Below are 12,092 nucleotides of genomic sequence, written 5' to 3' on the forward strand. Positions count from 1 at the left end.
ATTCCTTCATTTAAAGTGTGATCTATTGACAAATTAAACACCTTGATGTGATTTTGTTTATCCATCAGTGATGAATTGAAGCATTGGAAGATTTTTGTGTGTGTGAAGGTGGAGACAGGCCTTCCCGAGGAGTCCTTGGGCAATATTGCAGGAAGTCTTCAGAGCACCAGCGCATACACTTAAGTAGCTGTCAGAGGGTTTACAGTGAACTGTGAAGGATTTGATGCCACAGGCTCTAGATGCAAAACAAAAGTAAGCGGGGATCAGGGCCTATTTGTATATGGCAAAGAAACATGATGCATTCCTGTCTGAGTTAATTCAAATCTCACAGAAATGAGAGGTTCATTGGTGGATCTACCTCAGGATGTTTTCCAGTCCTGAAACTAGTTATTATATGATGTAATCATTGCGTAGCTTTGCTGGTGTCCCCAACAAGTTATTGTATTATTGTGTTATTGCTATTGTAGTATGTTGTATTTTTGTACATTTTGTGCAGAAATGAAAAAAAAAAGTATCTCTATCATGTTTTTGGCAAATTATTTAATTAACTAAACTATGACATCTTTGTCAAATTTTGGACGACATACTAAACTATGACATTTTTGTTACATTTTGGACGTCATACTTAACTATGATATGTTTGTCAAATTTTGGACGCCATACTATACTATGACCTTCTTTGGTGATTTTGGACGACATACTATACTATGACATTTTTGTCTCATTTTGGAAGACATACTTTACTATGACATTTTTTTCCTCATTTTGGACGACATACTATACTATGATGTTTTTTGGTGATTTTGGACGACATACTATACTATGACCTTTTTTGGTGATTTTGGACGACATACTATACTATGACTTTTTTTCCTCATTTTGGACGACATGATGTTTTTTGGTGATTTTGTACGACATACTATGCTATGACATTTTTGTCTCATTTTGGACAACATACTATACTATGACCTTTTTTGGTGATTTTGGACAACATACTATACTATGACATTTTTGTCTTATTTTGGACGACATGCTAAAGTATGACATTTTTGTCAAATTTTGGACGACATACTATACTATAACTTTTTTTCCTCATTTTGGACGACATGATGTTTTTTGGTGATTTTGTACGACATACTATGCTATGACATTTTTGTCTCATTTTGGACAACCGACATCCTATACTATGACGTTTTTTGGTGATTTTGGATGACATCCTATACTATGACCTTTTTTGGTGTTTTTGGACGACATACTATACTATGACATTTTTTTCCTCATTTTGGACGACATCCTATACAATGACCTTTTTTGGTGATTTTGGACGACATACTATACTATGACATTTTTGTCTCATTTTGTACGTCATACTTAACTATGATATATTTGTCAAATTTTGGACGCCATACTATACTATGACCTTTTTTGGTGATTTTGGACGACATACTATGCTATGACATTTTTGTCTTATTTTGGACGACATACTAAAGTATGACATTTTTGTCAAATTTTGGACGACATACTATACTATGACTTTTTTTCCTCATTTTGGACGACATACTATATACTATGACCTTTTTTGGTGGTTTTGGACGACATACTTAACTATGATATATTTGTCAAATTGTGGACGCCATACTATACTATGACCTTTTTTGGTGATTTTGGACGACATAATATACTATGACATTTTTGTCTCATTTTGGACGACATACTATGCTATGACATTTTTGTCTTATTTTGGATGACATACTATACCATGACCTTTTCTGGTGATTTTGGACAACATAATATACTATGACATTTTTGTCTTATTTTGGATGACATACCAAACTATGACATTTTTGTCTAATTTTGGACGACATACTAAACTATGACATTTCTGTCAAATTTTGGAAGACATACTATACTATGACCTTTTTTGGGGATTTTGGACGACATACTATACTATGACATTTTTGTCTTATTTTGGACGACATACTATACTATGACATTTTTGTCTCATTTTGGACGACATACTAAACTATGACTTTTTTTCCTCATTTTGGAAGACATACTATACTAAGACTTTTTTGGTGATTTTGGACGACATACTATACTATGATATTTTTGTCTCATTTTGGATGACACAATATACTATGACTTTTTTTTCCTCATTTTGGACGACATACTATACTATGATATTTTTTGGTAATTTTGGACGACATACTATACTATGACTTTTTTAAGTGTTTTTGGACGACATACTATACTATGACTTTTTTAAATGATTTTGGACGACATACTATACTATGATATTTTTTGGTAATTTTGGACGACATACTATACTATGATATTTTTGTCTCATTTTGGACGACATACTATACTATGACTTTTTTTCCTCATTTTGGACGACATACTAAATTATGACATTTTTGTCAAATTTTGGACGACACACTATACTATGACTTTTTATAGTCATTTTGGAAGACATACTATACTATGATGTTTTTTGGTAATTTTGGACGACAAACTATACTATGATGTTTTTTCCTCATTTTGGACGACATACTATACGATGATGTTTTTTTCCTCATTTTGGACGACATACTAAACTATGACATTTTTGTCAAATTTTGGACGACATACTATACTATTCCATTTTTGTCTCATTTTGGACAACATACTATACTATGACTTTTTTTCCTCATTTTGGACGACATACTATACTATGATGTTTTTTGGTAATTTTGGACGACATACTATACTATGACCTTTTTTATTGATTTTGGACGACATACTATACTATGACATTTTTTTCCTCATTTTGGACAACATACTATACTATGATGTTTTTAGGTGATTTTGGATGACATACTATACTATGACATTTTTGTCTCATTTTGGACGACATACTATACTATGACCTTTTTTGGTGATTTTGGACGACATACTATACTATGACATATTTTTCCTCATTTTGGACGACATACTAAACTATGACATTTTTGCCAAATTTTGGACGACATACTATACTATGACATATTTTTCCTCATTTTGGACGACATACTAAACTATGACATTTTTGCCAAATTTTGGACGACATACTAAACTGTGACATTTTGGTGAAATTTTGGACAAATTAGGACGACATACTAAACTATAGACATGTTTGTCACATTTTGTACGACATGGGGCATTCCAAACTCACAGGTAGTGTTAGCTCACTTGGTAGAGCAGCTGCCTTATGTCTCGATAACAATTTGCTGCATTTGGCCCCGGTTCGAATCCTGCACCACACAGTCCTTTCCTCTATGTCTCTTGCCCTTTCTACCTCCCAATTTCCTGTCTCTCTGCACTATAATATCAATTTCATGCATTAAAAGCCCAAAAAACTAAACTATGACATATTTGTCCAATTTTGGACGACATACTATACTATAACTTTTTTTTCTCATTTTGGACGACATACTAAAGTATGACATTTTTGTAAAATTTTGGACGACATACTATACTATGACCTTTTTTGGTGATTCTGGACGACATAATATACTATGACATTTTTGTCCCATTTTGGACGACATACTATACTATGATGTTTTTTTCCTCATTTTGGACGACATACTAAAGTATGACATTTTTGTCAAATTTTGGACGATATACTAAACTATGACATTTTGGTGAGTTTTTGGACGACATACTAAACTATGACATTTTGGTGACTTTTTGCACGACATACTAAACTATGACATTTTTGTCAAATTTTGGACAACATACTATACTATGACTTTTTTTTCCTCATTTTGGACGACATATTATACTATGACTTTTTTGGTGAATTTGGACGACATACTATACTATGATATTTTTGTCTCATTTTGGACGACACACTATACTATGACTTTTTTTTCCTCATTTCGGAAGACATACTATACTATGATGTTTTTTTCCTCATTTTGGATGACATACTAAAGTGTGACATTTTTGTCAAATTTTGGACGACATACTTAACTATGACATTTTGGTGAGTTTTTGGACGACATACTAAACTATGACATTTTGGTGACTTTTTGCACGACATACTAAACTATGACATTTTTGTCAAATTTTGGACAACATACTATATATACTATGACTTTTTTCCTCATTTTGGACGACATACTATACTATGATATTTTCGTCTCATTTTGGACGACACACTATACTATGATGTTTTTTTCCTCATTTTGGACGACATACTAAAGTATGACATTTTTGTCAAATTTTGGACGACATACTTAACTATGACATTTTTGTCAAATTTTGGACGACATACTAAACTATGACATTTTGGTGACTTTTTGCACGACATACTAAACTATGACATTTTTGTCTCATTTTGGACGACATACTAAACTATGACTTTTTTTCCTCATTTTGGACGACATACTATACTATGATGTTTTTTTTCTCATTTTGGACGACATACTAAAGTATGACATTTTTGTAAAATTTTGGACGACATACTATACTATGACCTTTTTTGGTGATTCTGGACGACATAATATACTATGACATTTTTGTCTCATTTTGGACGACATACTATACTATGATGTTTTTTTCCTCATTTTGGACGACATACTAAAGTATGACATTTTTGTCAAATTTTGGACAACATACTATACTATGACTTTTTTTTCCTCATTTTGGACGACATATTATACTATGACTTTTTTGGTGAATTTGGACGACATACTATACTATGATATTTTTGTCTCATTTTGGACGACACACTATACTATGACTTTTTTTTCCTCATTTCGGAAGACATACTATACTATGATGTTTTTTTCCTCATTTTGGATGACATACTAAAGTGTGACATTTTTGTCAAATTTTGGACGACATACTTAACTATGACATTTTGGTGAGTTTTTGGACGACATACTAAACTATGACATTTTGGTGACTTTTTGCACGACATACTAAACTATGACATTTTTGTCAAATTTTGGACAACATACTATATATACTATGACTTTTTTCCTCATTTTGGACGACATACTATACTATGATATTTTCGTCTCATTTTGGACGACACACTATACTATGATGTTTTTTTCCTCATTTTGGACGACATACTAAAGTATGACATTTTTGTCAAATTTTGGACGACATACTTAACTATGACATTTTTGTCAAATTTTGGACGACATACTAAACTATGACATTTTGGTGACTTTTTGCACGACATACTAAACTATGACATTTTTGTCTCATTTTGGACGACATACTAAACTATGACTTTTTTTCCTCATTTTGGACGACATACTATACTATGATGTTTTTTTTCTCATTTTGGACGACATACTAAAGTATGACATTTTTGTAAAATTTTGGACGACATACTATACTATGACCTTTTTTGGTGATTCTGGACGACATAATATACTATGACATTTTTGTCTCATTTTGGACGACATACTATACTATGATGTTTTTTTCCTCATTTTGGACGACATACTAAAGTATGACATTTTTGTCAAATTTTGGACGATATACTAAACTATGACATTTTGGTGAGTTTTTGGACGACATACTAAACTATGACATTTTGGTGAGTTTTTGGATGACATACTAAACTATGACATTTTGGTGACTTTTTGCACGACATACTAAACTATGACATTTTTGTCAAATTTTGGACAACATACTATACTATGACTTTTTTTCCTCATTTTGGACGACAAACTATACTATGACTTTTTTGGTGAATTTGGACGACATACTATACTATGATATTTTTGTCTCATTTTGGACGACACACTATACTATGACTTTTTTTTCCTCATTTTGGACGACATACTATACTATGATGTTTTTTTCCTCATTTTGGACAACATACTAAAGTATGACATTTTTGTCAAATTTTGGACGACATACTAAACTATGACATTTTGGTGACTTTTTGCACGACATACTAAACTATGACATTTTTGTCTCATTTTGGACGACATACTAAACTATGACTTTTTTTCCTCATTTTGGATGACATACTAAAGTATGACATTTTTGTCAAATTTTGGACGACATACTATACTATGACCTTTTTTGGTGATTTTGGACGACATAATATACTATGACATTTTTGTCTCATTTTGGACGACATACTATACTATGACATTTTTGTCAAATTTTGGAAGACATACTATACTATGACCTTTTTTGGTGATTTTGGACAACATAATATACTATGACATTTTTGTCTCATTTTGGACAACATACTAAACTATGACATTTTTGTCAATTTTTGGACGACATACTATACTATGACCTTTTTTGGTGATTTTGGACGACATACTATTCTATGACATTTTTGTGTACTTTTGGACGACATACTAAACTGTGACATTTTTGTGACATTTTGGACGACATACTAAACTAGATTTCCGCAATTCCGTGCCGAAATTTCGAGTGTGCCTGCAGTTCTTGCGGCATGTGTCTTCGCGTGCAGGACTTGTGCTGGTAAAGGATTGAGTGGTATTTTGGTGGAATCACCCTTTGAAAGAGAATAACTCATAAACCCCTCCCTGATGCCCCCTCCCCCTTCCGAACACCTGCGTTATAAAATCTAAAAATGTGGATTGAACCTTTAAAAGCATTTAGACAGAGTGGTATTTTGGTGGACTCACCCTTTAAAAACACCAAGTTTTAGAGGAGATAACAAGACGGATCAGAGAGGACTCTGACGCAGAGGCTTTTTAATTGTCTTTATTGGCACTCGTAAACAATTCTCAAGGCAGGTCCTCTTTACTGAGGAAAAACAAAAGCGTGGCTATGAAAACCTATAACAAATTGCGAGCGCAACGCTCTACAAGAGAAACGTTGTGGAACTATAAACGCGGAACAAAAAAATCACTCCGAAGAGGAAACATACTCGGACTAAGGTTATCATGTCAAACTTAAACAGAAAACTCTCCAAACGGAGGAAAACACGGCTCTAAACACTTCAAAACAAAAGCTAACTCAAAAGCACAATCCTAATGATTGGCGATCCTTAACCAACTAAGAATGAGATAAAAAACAAAACGCAATCTAAATGATTGGATCTAACTAATAAAAGGTAAGTCACAAGCCTAGTGATTGGAGTTCCTAAAAGGCTGTGAAAATTAACAAACAAAAAATCTCTCCCAAGGAGGAAAACAAAAGCTATAAATCTTAACTAAGGTATCAGCTAACAGGCTATGATAAGAAAACTTACAAAATAAAGCATCGCTCACCAAGAGGATCAAAAACTTGAGGATTCTGGGGCTGTGACTAGGCGCTATGGTGATCAGGCATGGACGAAAACACACTGGCACTGAAACAGGGGAACAGGGAGTTTTTATAGTCCACATGGCTTAATTGTCAGCAGGTGTGTGTAATCAGGGCCGGCAGAGGAGGGGGCGGGGCAAACTGCTGGAGTGACAGGAGAGAGGGAGAGAGAGAGATTCACAATCCCCTCTGTTTCCCATTCTCACAGAGAAAACAGCATGTTTTAAAGTTGTCATATCTCAAGAACGGTTGATGATAGAGATAAAATTTTTGGTTTGTGAGCGCCAGGAGGCTTTCAGCAGCTCCCATCTCAAAATTTGTGACAAACGGGCGTGAATTGACAGAGAAATCACAGTTTTAAAATCACCCTCATCTTGATTTTCCACAACTCCAAAGCAGACATTTTAACATGGGAGTGAATTGAGACTGTGACCAGAGTTCTCTGTGCTTTGAGGTGATTTTAAGAAAAACTACAAGTCATATGAACATGACAAACACACACAGGGTTAGACGACAACCATGGCAACATTTTGATGTAAAAATTGTCTCTGTAGGTTGGAAATTGTGGGCAGGAGAAGAGTTTGTTTAGAAGTTTTTCTGATTATTTTGCTGGATCTTGCTAGAGTGTGTCACTCTAGCTCACACCTAACGACCACACACACACCCATTATAAAATCAGAAAGCTTTGAAAAAAAGTACAAAACTTAAACTGCGATAGTTCAAAAACCGTAACATGTATCAAAATGTCGACTTAGGTCAGAAAAGTCCCAAGTCTTGTGACCCGTTTAAACTTCCAACCACGTTTCTACGTTAAAGTATGACGACACTGTGATGCTCCAAAGCGGGCTTGGTTTTTTTCGGTCTCCCATCCACTTCAATGTTAATTTTTGTTCAGTTTTTTGTAAATATTATCCCAATGGTTATATGAAAATCTTAGAAAAGTCATAGCACACCATTCCCGGTCAAGGCGCACATTTTGATATAACTTGTGTTGGGGGTTTCTCAAAGATGCAGGAGGGGTAGCGTGCCGAAATAACGGGAAGGCGCGAGAATAAAAAGCAGAATAAACGCGCACGATTACAAGAGATGCCTTGCAGCGCAAGGCATTCTAGTGAGAACCCTGGGGTTCTCACTAGAATGCCTTGCAGCTGCAGGCACTAATAAACGCGCACGATTACAAGAGATGCCTTGCAGCGCAAGGCATTCTAGTGAGAACCCTAGGGTTCTCACTAGAATGCCTTGCAGCTGCAGGCACTAACTATGACATTTTGCTGGCTTTTTGGACGACATACTAAACTATGACATTTTGCTGACTTTTTGGACAACATACTAAACTATGACATTTTTGGGAAATTTTGGACGACATACTAAACTATGACATTTTAATACACAAAATGTCATAGTTGTGTATTGTCCAAAATTTGACAAAAATATCATAGTTTAGTATGTCGACCAAAATTTGACAAAAATTTCATAATTATGTCTCCCAAAATTCACCAAAATGTCATAGTTGTGTATTGTCCAAAATTTGACAAAAATGTCATAGTTTAGTATGTCGTCCAAAAAGTCACCAAAATGTCATATTTAGTATGTCGTACAAAATGTGACGACATACACAATTGTTGATATAATGATATTCTATGTCAGAGCTGTAGAAATGCAAAGAACGTTTTTTAAGATTAAAACATCTGCTAAAAAAAAAAGCAATGTGTACAATCAATTGTGCCGAGCAGTTGGGGTGGAGAGATTAAACACTGCCATCCATCTAATAATAACAGTGAGTTCAGCAGGCCCACTGTAAGAATGTGATATTGTTGATCCCCATATGGGCTTTTACTGTATGCGAACATGAAACAGGACAAACAGTCCTGACTAATATTCATCCCTAAGGTAAAACACAATCTGCCATCATGTCTTGCCTGGACATTGTGTGAGATTGCTTTAAACTGTAAGCCATTCTTTTCATGGAAAAGATCTAAAATTAATCAGCATGCTTGTTGTCCCCTCTTAAGGCCTCGATAAGAAGGTTTTGTTGCACGGGGAGGGAAACATAAGAGGCTTTAGGGGTCGCTCTTATTAAAAGGATCTGACATCTACCTGCCCTCTCAAATGGTAGGCAATTTTGACACTTCTGGCACGCAAAGCAGCCGCACAAAAATAAGCACATCTCCGGGGCATCAAGGCCTTCTCTGCTGTCACGCTGTTTACCTCAAGGGACACTGCAAAAAGCATCATAAATGAAATACCTCTTCACAACAAATCACAGACCAATTTCTTTGGCTTCTTGAATGTCCACACATGGGCTGATTTCCATCTTCATCTTTTCATTTTTCTGTTATCATTATGCCCACGTATCATGCCGGAGACAAGTTCTAGGAGTCAATGTGTTGGAACGGCGTGTTCTCACATCCGTATTAGACTCCCTGCAGTACAGCAGTGGCCTGTCAGTGCTCAGACTCAGGGCCAGCTCTCACTGTGTTGGTCAGTTGGATATCCTTTTTATTTTGATACAGCTATCATTTCCTATTTCCCCACTTGATTGGAGCTTAAAAGCCAAAGCAGCTCAGATCGTGCCGGCATAAAACTCCAGGCCCATTAACTCATCCTGGAGTTGCCTCTCACGCAGAACTGTCCAGTCGTGTCAGGATATTCGTGTGGAAATTAAATGAATGATTCCAAGGCAGTGCACTGACAGCAGATTAGATTTTGAAATAGGTGGGCTGCTCTGTGTTTTTGCTCTTGATTATTTTCCTATGTATATTATATAGTCGCAATAAAACATGGCAGAGACTAAATAATAACCCATGAAAAATGGAGAAAGCAAAACAACTCTAAGTGATTTCTAAATAAAAAAAAACATCTTATCGAACACAGCAGGAGAAATGCTTATTTCTTCATTAATTTATTCGACATGGACAATGCACATAACATTCTGAAAATACCCCAGTGAGCCAAAAGGTTAGTTTTCATCTGTTGTGATTGGCCTGATATACTGTAATAGTAGACTGTGGTGGACCTGAAATTCAAGACAAGGAAATAAATGAATACATAAATAAATAAATAAACACAAGGCAGAAGTTGCAGCCAGTAACTTAAAATAGCATTAATAAAACAATACACATGAACATTGAAACATGAATAGTTTTTGCCATGTTAGCATTAATGATAATAGAAAAAAAAACATTTGTATATACTATATTAATCTAAAAGAAATACAAATGTGGTTTCACTAGTTATTAAACTTCCATTAATTTGTCCACAAAATGAAAATGCTCTGTTGTTGGGTCCACTCTGTCTGACAAAAACACTGGCAACAGAGAGATTAAGAATCTCAGTTTGTACAGCTAACACTGTCAGTACTTGAGTTGCAGCATTTTGGAAACATTTTCATTTACTTGAACATCGTGCTCAGGGGAGTTTCATGAGACCTGGAGACCCTTTGAAGCAGCTCTGTCTTTTCTTTTCTTGCGTTTGCTTTTTTTCATTTCTTATTGAGGGGGTTTTGATGACGGCTAAATAATTTGAGGGATTGTTCATAATTTTTGTTGCTGTGGACTAAAGTAATCAGATGCTCTCCAGGACCCTCTTAGCTTTGGGTTCTCAGCATATTTTAGTGACTATAATAATATTATATTATATTATATAATATTTCTGATTTTCTATTGTACGAAGTACGAAAGGCTGTCCTAAAGAATTCATAGTTTTGTTGTTAGCAGCATTGCACCTTCCAACCCTCGTTGCCCTGTGAATATGATCGATGAACCCTGCACACAGTGTAAATAAAATATTGCACATGAGTGTTGAATCTGTCTATTCTTACATTTCTGCTTGGGAATTCCCATTTTGTAAAGTGCAAATTATAAAATCACATGAAATGGAACAAAAAAAAACTAAGGCAACGGAGTAAATACATGTGAAAACACACTATTTTTGTACTGCTAGATTATCATATTTCCAACATTCATCAAAATATACAACTATCTCCACCCTGCTCTGTCTGCTGGCGAATGCTATTTCACCCATATGCAATGATAGTTCAACATGTTTAGGTTTGACTTGCATTAGATAGATAGAGATGTAGCCCTAAATAATGTCCTCTGATTTGACCAGATCGTCATGTTGCACATTTTATTGTAAAATTAAATGTTACCATGTTTTTGATTTTGACTGAATTTCAATGAAACCATTATTATTATTTGCATGATTTAGGGAGAAAGTAAAATTTCAGTAGTCGTTTGATTCACCTCATTTCCCCCAATCGTTGTTCTCTGTTGTTCAGGGAGGGGTTTGCTCCCCCACCATCTTTCCATATAATAATTAAAAGATATCCTGTCTTCTTTTAATTTGGGACTGCATTATATCTAATCCCCTCGACTTTTAGTCTTAGCTTCCATCTTGGATTCTTGATTTGATTTTGGACATGGCTGATTTGATCTCTGGCAATTCTTTCAATCTCCTTCTGGACATTAATATCAACGCTCAAGATGCCTGAAGCTTTAATCCTGTGCATTAATCTCACACTCCCTTTCTTAAGAAAATGCTGCTGTGGGGGAGGGGCAGGAGGTCAGGGCTACGGATTAAGAAATATGTATTTGTTTTTTGCAGTCTGCTGATATAACATCCCTGTCCAGGTCAAGCAGTGGGCTCTTTGTCTACACAATCCATGTGTGTTTTATAGTGAGGAAATAAGGGTCATGATAATAATTTAACATGTACATTTAGACACAATGAGTTGTGTCTGGGTTCACAACCCAGTCGGAACAATTGCTTTTGAGTGTGTATGTTCTCTCCATATGTGTGTGTGGGATTTCTCCGGGTTC

This window comes from Solea solea, chromosome 6 (assembly GCF_958295425.1).
Source record: "Solea solea chromosome 6, fSolSol10.1, whole genome shotgun sequence".
Lineage (NCBI taxonomy): Eukaryota > Metazoa > Chordata > Actinopteri > Pleuronectiformes > Soleidae > Solea > Solea solea.